Source organism: Oncorhynchus kisutch, linkage group LG24 (assembly GCF_002021735.2).
Source record: "Oncorhynchus kisutch isolate 150728-3 linkage group LG24, Okis_V2, whole genome shotgun sequence".
NCBI lineage: Eukaryota > Metazoa > Chordata > Actinopteri > Salmoniformes > Salmonidae > Oncorhynchus > Oncorhynchus kisutch.
The window spans coordinates 44,341,683-44,354,017 of NC_034197.2; positions in this window are offsets into that span (position 1 = coordinate 44,341,683).

Here is a 12,335-nt window from a genome sequence, read left to right on the forward strand (position 1 = left end):
GTCAACAGATCAGGGAAAAGGAACAATGAAACAGTTTGTGTGTCAAAGAGCGTGAGAGTGTTACATACATAGTCAGTCAGTGTATATAAACATCAACATCCCCTCTGGTTTTTACTACAGGCTAGGTTTTCTGTACAAGTGGACACACTACAGGACATACCCAACTAGTCGTGATCATGTGTTTACACACTCAACAATAATTAAATAATTTTATTAATTAATAAACATTTTTAAAAAGGACAAATACACAAAAAAAAGTTGACGGGAAATGGGTTGATTTGAAACAGCCTCGGTCCCAAATTACACCCTATTCAGTGTTTCCCATCTCCAGTCCTCCAGTACCCCCAACAGCCCAACTCCAGTCCTCCAGTCCTCCCAACAGCCCAACTCCAGTCCTCCCAACAGCCCAACTCCAGTCCTCCAGTACCCCCAACAGCCCAACTCCAGTCCTCCAGAGATGGGCTGTTGGGGGGACTGGAGTTGGGCTGTTGAGGGGACTGGAGTTGGGCTGCTGGGGGTACTGGAGGACTGGAGTTGGGCTGTTGGGGATACTGGAGGACTGGAGTTGGGATGTTGGGGGGACTGGAGGACTGGAGTTGGGAAACACTGCCCTACATAGTGCACTACTTGGGGTCTGGTCATAAGAAGCACACTATATTGAGAATGGAGTGCATGCTGGGACAAAGATACTCTCTACAGGGGACAGGCCTTAGTTTAATAATAACCATTTTAGGATATGATGATGATGACAAAAGAGGAATCTATTCAGTTTATTTTATTTACAGTTTGGGAGGGATCATTAAAGGAGATGACGAGTAGAGGAGAGGAGAGGAGAGGAAGGGAGCGTAGAGTAGAGTAGAGTAGAGTAGAGTAGAGGAGAGGAGAGGAGAGGAGAGGAGAGGAGAGGAGAGGAGAGGAGAGGAGAGGAGAGGAGAGGAGAGGAGAGGAGAGGAGAGGAGAGGAGAGGAGAGGAGAGGAGAGGAGAGGGGATCAGTCATGTGTAGAGTAGAGTAGAGGGGATCAGTCATGTATAAAGTACAGGAGAGGAAGGGAGCGTAGAGTAGAGGGGATCAGTCATGTGTAGAGTAGAGAGGATCAGTCATGTGTAGAGTAGAGTAGAGGGGATCAGTCATGTGTAGAGTAGAGGGGATCAGCCATGTGTAGAGTAGAGTAGAGGGGATCAGTCATGTGTAGAGTAGAGGGGATCAGTCATGTATAGAGTAGAGTAGAACGGATCAGTCATGTGTAGAGTAGAGTAGAGTAGAGGGGATCAGTCATGTGTAGAGTAGAGGGGATCAGTCATGTATAGAGTAGAGTAGAGTAGAGGGGATCAGTCATGTGTAGAGTAGAGGAGATCAGTCATATGTAGAGTAGAGTAGAGCGGATCAGTCATGTGTAGAGTAGAGTAGAGAGAATCAGTCATGTGTAGAGTAGAGTAGAGGGAATCAGTCATGTGTAGAGTAGAGGGGATCAGTCATATGTAGAGTAGAGTAGAGCGGATCAGTCATGTGTAGAGTAGAGTAGAGAGAATCAGTCATGTGTAGAGTAGAGTAGAGGAAGGGAGCGTAGAGTAGAGGGGATCAGTCATGTGTAAAGTAGAGTAGAGGGGATCAGTCATGTATAAAGTAGAGGAGAGGAAGGGAGCGTAGAGTAGATGGGATCAGTCATGTGTAGAGTAGAGAGGATCAGTCATGTGTAGAGTAGAGTAGAGGGGATCAGTCATGTGTAGAGTAGAGGGGATCAGTCATGTGTAGAGTAGAGTAGAGGGGATCAGTCATGTGTAGAGTAGAGGGGATCAGTCATGTATAGAGTAGAGTAGAGCGGATCAGTCATGTGTAGAGTAGAGTAGAGTAGAGGGGATCAGTCATGTGTAGAGTAGAGGGGATCAGTCATGTATAGAGTAGATTAGAGCAGATCAGTCATGTGTAGAGTAGAGTAGAGTAGAGTAGAGTAGAGTAGAGTAGAGTAGAGGGGATCAGTCATGTGTAGAGTAGAGTAGAGCGGATCAGTCATGTGTAGAGTAGAGTAGAGTAGAGGGGATCAGTCATGTGTAGAGTAGAGGGGATCAGTCATGTATAGAGTAGATTAGAGCAGATCAGTCATGTGTAGAGTAGAGTAGAGTAGAGTAGAGTAGAGGGGATCAGTCATGTGTAGAGTAGAGTAGAGCGGATCAGTCATGTGTACAGTAGAGTAGAGTAGAGGGAATCAGTCATATGTAGAGTAGAGTAGAGGGAATCAGTCATGTGTAGAGTAGAGTAGAGGGAATCAGTCATGTGTAGAGTAGAGGGAATCAGTCATGTGTAGAGTAGAGGGAATCAGTCATGTATAGAGTAGACTGTCCACATCATCCTGTCACTGCCCAACTCTGTTGAGAGACTGAATCAACTCTGTTTTGAGACTGAATCAACTCTGTTTTGAGACTGAATCAACTCTGTTGAGAGACTGAATCAACTCTGTTGAGTTTTACCGTCAGGGGTGGGATCAATTCCATTTCACCCCAATCAATTCAGGAGATTAATTTGAATTCAATTCATTTCTGATTCTTCAAATGAATTGAACAATCCAGAGTGCGAATTATACGGTGACATTCGGGGGGGATAACAAAAAGAGTACTTTATTAACAATAAAGATTTTTTATAAACTTTTAATATTTAATTTCTCCAAAATATCTCCAGCATCCAGACAGTGCACTGTGCACCAGCCATTTCAGGAACGGACAGAGACATCTGGAATAAAACACCCAAAGAGTGGAATGACATTCGGTGATGTCCCCCCCAAAAACCTGGGAACACCTGAGAACTAACGGAATATCATCATGGGACCGGACAAAATCTGAACCAATCATACAAGTCTATGTTTCACAAGTTTGGACATCAAAGAACAGAACAGCAGAATACAGTACAGTAGAATACAGTAGAATACAGTAGAGTACAGAACAGTAGAATACAGTACAGTAGAATACAGTAGAATACAGTAGAGTACAGAACAGTAGAATACAGTACAGTAGAATACAGTAGAATACAGTAGAGTACAGAACAGTAGAATACAGTACAGTAGAATACAGTAGAGTACAGAACAGTAGAATACAGTACAGTAGAATACAGTAGAGTACAGAACAGTAGAATACGGAACAGAACAGTAGAATACAGTAGAGTACAGAACAGTAGAATACAGTAGAGTACAGAACAGTAGAATACAGAACAGAACAGTAGAATACAGAACAGTACAGAACAGTAGAATACAGTAGAATACAGTACAGTAGAATACAGTAGAGTACAGAACAGTAGAATACAGTACAGAACAGTAGAATACAGTAGAATACAGAACAGTAGAATACAGTACAGAACAGCAGAATACAGAACAGTACAGAACAATAGAATACAGTAGAATAGAGTACAGAACAGTAGAATACAGAACAGTACAGAACAGAACAGTAGAATACAGTAGAATACAGTACAGAACAGAACAGTTGAGTACAGTACAGAACAGTAGAATACAGCAGAATACAGAACAGTACAGAACAATAGAATACAGTAGAATAGAGTACAGAACAGTAGAATACAGAACAGTACAGAACGAACAGTAGAGTACAGAACAGTAGAGTACAGAACAGAACAGTAGAATACAGAACAGTACAGAACAGTATAATACAGTACAGTATAGAACAGTAGAATACAGAACAGTAGAATACACAACAGTACAGAACAGTAGAATACACAACAGTACAGAACAGTAGAGTAGAGTACAGTACAGAACAGTAGAATACAGAACAGTACAGAACAGTACAGAACAGTACAGAACAGTAGAATACACAACAGTACAGAACAGTAGAGTAGAGTACAGTACAGAACAGTAGAATACAGAACAGTACAGAACAGTAGAGTACAGTACAGTACAGAACAGTAGAATACAGAACAGTACAGAACAGTACAGAACAGTACAGAACAGTAGAATACAGAACAGTACAGAACAGTACAGAACAGTACAGAACAGTAGAATACACAACAGTACAGAACAGTAGAGTACAGTACAGTAGAGAACAGTAGAATACGGTACAGTACAGAACAGTAGAATACAGTACAGTACAGAACAGTAGAGTACAGAACAGTACAGAACAGTAGAATACACAACAGTACAGAACAGTAGAGTACAGTACAGTAGAGAACAGTAGAATACAGTACAGTACAGAACAGTAGAATACAGTACAGTACAGTAGAATACAGAACAGTACAGAACAGTAGAATACAGTACAGTACAGAACAGTAGAGTACAGTACAGAACAGAACAGTAGAGTACAGTACAGAACAGTAGAATACAGAACAGTACAGAACAGTAGAATACAGTACACTGCAGTAGAACACAGTACAGTACAGAACAGTAGAATACAGAACAGTAGAATACAGAACAGTAGAATACAGAACAGAACAGTAGAATACAGAACAGTAGAATACAGAACAGAACAGTAGAATACAGAACAGTAGAATACAGAACAGAACAGCAGAATACAGAACAGTAGAATACAGAACAGTAGAACACAGTACAGTACAGAACAGTAGAGTACAGAACAGAACTGCAGTAGAACACAGAACAATACAGTAGAAACGTAAAATACTTTACAGTACAGTACAATAGAATACGGTAGAATAGAGTACACTACAGAACAGTAGAATACAGTACAGTACAGAACAGTAGAGTACAGTACAGTACAGTAGAGTACAGTACAGTACAGTAGAGTACAGTACAGTACAGAACAGTAGAATACAGTACAGTACAATAGAATACGGTAGAAGACAGTACAGTACAGTAGAGTACAGTACACTACAGAACAGTAGAATACAGTACAGTACAATAGAATATGGTAGAATAGAGTACACTACAGAACAGTAGAATACAGTACACTACAGAACAGTAGAATACAGTACAGTACAGAACAGTAGAATACAGTACAGTAGAGTAGAGTAGAATACAGTACAGTACAGAACAGTAGAATACAGTACAGTACAGTAGAGTACAGTACAGAACAGTAGAATACAGAACAGTAGAGTACAGTACAGAACAGTAGAATACAGAACAGTAGAGTACAGTACAGAACAGTAGAGTACAGTACAGAACAGTAGAATACAGTACAGTACAGAACAGTAGAATACAGAACAGAACAGTAGAATACAGTACAGTACAGAACAGTAGAGTACAGTACAGAACAGTAGAGTACAGTACAGAACAGTAGAATACAGAACAGTAGAGTACAGTACAGAACAGTAGAATACAGAACAGTAGAATACAGTACACTACAGAACAGTAGAATACAGTACAGTAGAGAACAGTAGAATACGGTACAGTACAGAACAGTAGAGTACAGTACAGAACAGTAGAGTACAGTACAGTACAATAGAATATGGTAGAATGCAGTACAGTACAGTAGAGAACAGTAGAATACAGTACAGTACAGAACAGTAGAATACAGTACAATACAGTAGAATACATTACAGTACAGTACAATACAGTAGAATACAGTACAATACAGTTCAGTAGAGTAGAGTTCAGTAGAGTTCAGTAGAGTAGAGTACAGTAGAGTTCAGTAGAGTTCAGTAGAGTTCAGTAGAGTAGAGTACAGTAGAGTTCAGTACAGTACAGTAGAATACAGTACAGAACAGTAGAATACAGTACAGTACAGAACAGTAGAATGCAGTACAGTACAGAACAGTAGAATGCAGTACAGTACAGAACAGTAGAATACAGTACAGAACAGTAGAATACAGTACAGAACAGTAGAATACAGTACAGTACAGTGCAGTACAGTACAGAACAGTAGAATGCAGTACAGAACAGTAGAATACAGTACATTACAGTACAGTAGAGTTCAGTAGAGTTCAGTAGAGTAGAGTACAGTAGAGTTCAGTGCAGGACAGTAGAATACAGTATATTACAGAACAGTAGAATACAGTACAGTACAGCTGTACTCAACTCGTTTGCTCTACTGTGTACTGTACTGTATTAAACTCTTGTGTGTATTATATTGTATTAAACTCTACTGTACTGTACTGAACTCTACTGAACTCTACTGAACTGTACTGTACTGTACTGTACTCTACTGAACTCTAATCTACTGAACTTTACTGTACTCTACTGAACTTTACTTTACTCTACTGTAAGCTACTGAACTCTACTGTACTGAACTTTACTGTACTCTACTGAACTTTACTTTACTCTACTGTAATCTTCTGAACTCTACTGTACTGTACTGAACTTTACTTGACTCTACTGTAATCTACTGAACTATACTGTACTGTACTGAACTTTACTGCACTCAACTGTACTCTACTCTACTGAGCTCTACTGTGTACTGTACTGTATTAAACTCTACTGTACTCTACTGTACTCTACTCTCCTGAACTCTAATGTACTGTACTGAACTCTACCTTACTGTAATATACTGTCCTCTACTGAACTCAACTGAACTCTACTCTATTGTACTCTACTGAACTCCACTCTACTGTACTGTACTGAAATCTACTCTACTGAACTCTACTCTACTGTACTGTACTGAAATCTACTCTACTGAACTCTACTGAACTCTACTCTATTGTACTCTACTGAACTCCACTCTACTGAACTCTACTCTACTGATCGCTACTGAATTCTACTCTACTGAACTATACTCTACTAAACTCTACTCTACTCTACTCTACTGTACTGAACTATAATCTACTGTACTCTACTGTACTATACTCTACTGAACTCTACTCTACTGTACACTACTGAACTCTACTGAACTCTGCTGTACTCTACTGTAATCTACTCTACTGAACTCTTCTTGAACTCTACTGTACTGTACTCTACTGAACTCTACTCTACTGAACTATACTGTACTGTGCTGTACTGTATTGAACTCTACTCTACTGAACTCTACTGTACTCTATTCTACTGTACTCTACTCTACTGAACTCGACAGTGCACTCTACTGTATTAAACTCTACTGTACTGTACTAAACTCTACTCCACTGTAATGTACTATACTCTACTGTACTGTACTCTGCGGTGTACTCTACTGTATTAAGCTCTACTATACTGTACTGAACTCTACTCTACTGAACTCTACTGTACTCTACTGAACTCTACTGTACTCTACTCTACTGTACTCTACTCTAGTGAACTCGACAGTGCACTCTACTGTATTAAACTCTACTGTACTGTACTAAACTCTACTCCACTGTAATGTACTATACTCTACTGTACTGTACTGAACTCTGCGGTGTACTCTACTGTATTACACTTCACTGTACTCTACTGTATTAAGCTCTACTGTACTGTACTCGACTCTACTCTACTGTACTGTACTGAACTCCCCTGTACTGTACTGAACTCTACTGTACTGAACTCTACTATACTGCACTGAACTCTACTGTACTGTACTGAACTCTACTGTACTGTACTAAACAGTAGAATACAGTACATAACAGTAGAATACAGTACAGAACAGTAGAATACAGTACAGAACAGTAGAATACAGAACAGAACAGTAGAATACAGAACAGTACAGAACAGTAGAATACAGTACAGAACAGTAGAATACAGAACAGAACAGTAGAATACAGAACAGTAGAATACAGAACAGTACAGAACAGTAGAATACAGTACAGTACAGAACAGTAGAATACAGAACAGTACAGAACAGTAGAATACAGAACAGTACAGAACAGTAGAATACAGAACAGTACAGAACAGTAGAATACAGTACAGTACAGAACAGTAGAATACAGAACAGTAGAATACAGAACCGTACAGAACAGTAGAATACAGTACAGAACAGTAGAATACAGAACAGTACAAAACAGTAGAATACAGAACAGTACAGAACACTAGAATACAGAACAGTACAGTAGAGTACAGAACTGTAGAATACAGAACAGAACAGTAGAATACAGAACAGTACAGAACAGTAGAATACAGAACAGTACAGTAGAGTACAGAACTGTAGAATACAGAATAGAACAGTAGAATACAGAACAGTACAGAACAGTAGAATACAGTATAGAACAGTAGAATACAGTATAGAACAGTAGAATACAGAACAGAACAGTAGAATACAGAACAGTAGAATACAGAACAGTACAGAACAGTAGAATACAGAACAGTACAGAACAGTAGAATACAGTATAGAACAGTAGAATACAGTATAGAACAGTAGAATACAGTACAGACCAGAAGAATACAGAACAGTACAGAACAGTAGGATACAGAACAGTACAGAACAGTAGAGTACAGTACAGAACAGTAGAGTACAGAACAGTAGAATACAGAACAGAACAGTAGAGTACAGTACAGTAGAATACAGAACAGTACAGAACAGTAGAATACAGTACAGAACAGTAGAGTACAGAACAGTAGAATACAGAACAGTACAGAACAGTAGAATACAGAACAGTACAGAACAGTAGAATACAGTACAGAACAGTAGAGTACAGAACAGTAGAATACAGAACAGAACAGTAGAGTACAGTACAGTAGAATACAGAACAGTACAGAACAGTAGAATACAGTACAGAACAGTAGAGTACAGAACAGTAGAATACAGAACAGAACAGTAGAGTACAGAACAGTAGAATACAGAACAGAACAGTAGAATCCAGAACAGTAGAATACAGAACAGCACAGAACAGTAGAATACAGGACAGTAGAATACAGAACAGTACAGAACAGTAGAATACAGAACAGAACAGTAGAATACAGAACAGCACAGAACAGTAGAATACATGACAGTAGAATACAGAACAGTACAGAACAGTAGAATACAGAACAGTACAGAACAGTACAGTACAGTATAGAACAGTAGAATACAGTATAGAACAGTAGAATACAGAACAGAACAGTAGAATACAGAACAGTAGAATACAGAACAGTACAGAACAGTAGAATACAGTACAGTACAGACCAGAAGAATACAGTACAGTACAGAACAGTAGAATACAGTAGAGTAGAATACAGTACAGAACAGTAGAATACAGAACAGAACAGTAGAATACAGTACAGAACAGTAGAATACAGTACAGAACAGTAGAATACAGAACAGTACAGAACAGTAGAATACAGTACAGAACAGTAGAATACAGAACAGTACAGAACAGTAGAATACAGTACAGTACAGAACAGTAGAATACAGAACAGTAGAATACAGAACAGTAGAATGCAGAACAGTAGAATACAGAACAGTAGAATACAGAACAGTAGAATGCAGAACAGAATAGTAGAATACAGTACAGAACAGTAGAATACAGAACAATACAGAACAGTAGAATGCAGAACAGAATAGTAGAATACAGTACAGAACAGTAGAATATAGAACAGAAGAGTAGAGTAAAGAACAGTAGAATACAGAACAGTAGAATACAGAACAGAACAGTAGAATACAGAACAGAACAGTACAATATAGGACAGTACAGAACAGTAGAATACAGAACAGTACAGTAGAGTATAGAACTGTAGAATACAGAACAGAACAGTAGAATGCAGAACAGTACAGAACAGTAGAATACAGAACAGTACAGAACAGTAGAATACAGAACAGTAGAATACAGAACAGAACAGTAGAATACAGAACAGTAGAATACAGAACAGAACAGCAGAATACAGAACAGTAGAATACAGTACAGAACAGTAGAATGCAGAACAGTACAGAACACTAGAATACAGTACAGTACAGAACAGTAGAATATAGAACAGAAGAGTAGAGTAAAGAACAGTAGAATACAGAACAGAACAGTAGAATACAGAACAGAACAGTAGAATACAGAACAGAATAGTACAATATAGAACAGTACAGAACAGTAGAATACAGAACAGTACAGTAGAGTATAGAACTGTAGAATACAGAACAGAACAGTAGAATGCAGAACAGTACAGAACAGTAGAATACAGAACAGTAGAATACAGAACAGTACAGAACAGTAGAATACAGAACAGTAGAATACAGAACAGAACAGCAGAATACAGAACAGTAGAATACAGAACAGTACAGAACAGTACAGTGCAGTAGAATACAGTAGAGTAGAGTACACTGCAGTAGAACACAGTACAGTACAGAACAGTAGAATACAGAACAGAACAGTAGAATACAGAACAGAACAGTAGAATACAGAACAGTACAGAACAGTAGAATACAGAACAGTACAGTAGAGTACAGAACTGTAGAATACAGAACAGAACAGTAGAATGCAGAACAGAATAGTAGAATACAGAACAGAACAGTAGAATACAGAACAGTACAGAACAGTAGAATAGAGTACAGTACAGAACAGTAGAATATAGAACAGAAGAGTAGAGTAAAGAACAGTAGAATACAGAACAGAACAGTAGAATACAGAACAGAACAGTAGAATACAGAACAGAACAGTACAATATAGAACAGTACAGAACAGTAGAATACAGAACAGTACAGTAGAGTATAGAACTGTAGAATACAGAACAGAACAGTAGAATGCAGAACAGTACAGAACAGTAGAATACAGAACAGTAGAATACAGAACAGTACAGAACAGTAGAATACAGAACAGTAGAATACAGAACAGAACAGCAGAATACAGAACAGTAGAATACAGAACAGTACAGAACAGTACAGTAGAATACAGTAGAGTAGAGTACACTGCAGTAGAACACAGTACAGTACAGAACAGTAGAATACAGAACAGAACAGTAGAATACAGAACAGAACAGTAGAATACAGAACAGTACAGAACAGTAGAATACAGAACAGTACAGTAGAGTACAGAACTGTAGAATACAGAACAGAACAGTAGAATGCAGAACAGAATAGTAGAATACAGAACAGAACAGTAGAATACAGAACAGTACAGTAGAGTACAGAACTGTAGAATACAGAACAGAACAGTAGAATGCAGAACAGAACAGTAGAATACAGAACAGAACAGTAGAATACAGAACAGTAAAGAACAGTAGAATACAGAACAGAACAGTAGAATACAGAACAGAACAGTATAATACAGAACAGAAGAGTAGAGTACAGAACAGTAGAATACAGAACAGAACAGTAGAATACAGTACAGAACAGTAGAATACAGAACAGAACAGTATAATACAGAACAGAAGAGTAGAGTACAGAACAGTAGAATACAGAACAGAACAGTAGAATACAGAACAGTAGAATACAGAACAGAACAGCAGAATACAGAACAGTAGAATACAGAACAGTACAGAACAGTAGAATACAGAACAGAACAGTAGAATACAGAACAGTAGAATACAGAACAGTAGAATACAGAACAGTAGAATACAGAACAGTACAGAACAGTAGAATACAGAACAGTAGAATACAGAACAGTAGAATACAGAACAGTACAGAACAGTAGAATACAGAACAGTAGAATACAGAACAGTACAGAACAGTAGAATACAGAACAGAACAGTAGAATACAGAACAGTAGAATACAGAACAGTACAGAACAGTAGAATACAGAACAGAACAGTAGAATACAGTACAGTAGAGAACAGTAGAATACAGAACAGTACAGAACAGTAGAATACAGAACAGCACAGAACAGTAGAATACAGTACAGAACAGTAGAGTACAGTACAATAGAATACGGTAGAATAGAGTACACTACAGAACAGTAGAATACAGTACAGTACAGAACAGTAGAATACAGTACAGTACAGAACAGTAGAGTACAGTACAATAGAGTACGGTAGAAGACAGTACAGTACAGTAGAGTACAGTACAGTACAGAACAGTAGAGTACAGAACAGAACAGTAGAATACAGTACAGTACAGTGCAGTACAGTACAGAACAGTAGAATGCAGTACAGTACAGAACAGTAGAATACAGTACAGTACAGTGCAGTACAGTACAGAACAGTAGAATGCAGTACAGAACAGTACAGTACAGTACATTACAGTACAGTAGAGTTCAGTAGAGTTCAGTAGAGTAGAGTACAGTAGAGTTCAGTACAGGACAGTAGAATACAGTATATTACAGAACAGTAGAATACAGTAGAGTACAGCTGTACTCAACTCGTTTGCTCTACTGTGTACTGTACTGTATTAAACTCTTGTGTGTATTATATTGTATTAAACTCTACTGTACTGTACTGAACTCTACTGAACTCTACTGAACTCTACTGAACTCTACTGTACTGTACTCTACTGAACTTTACTTGACTCTACTGTAATCTACTGAACTCTACTGTACTGAACTTTACTGCACTCTACTGTACTCTACTCTACTGAGCTCTACTGTGTACTGTACTGTATTAAACTCTACTGTACTCTACTGTACTTTACTGTGCTGAACTCTACTCTCCTGAACTCTACTGTACTGTAC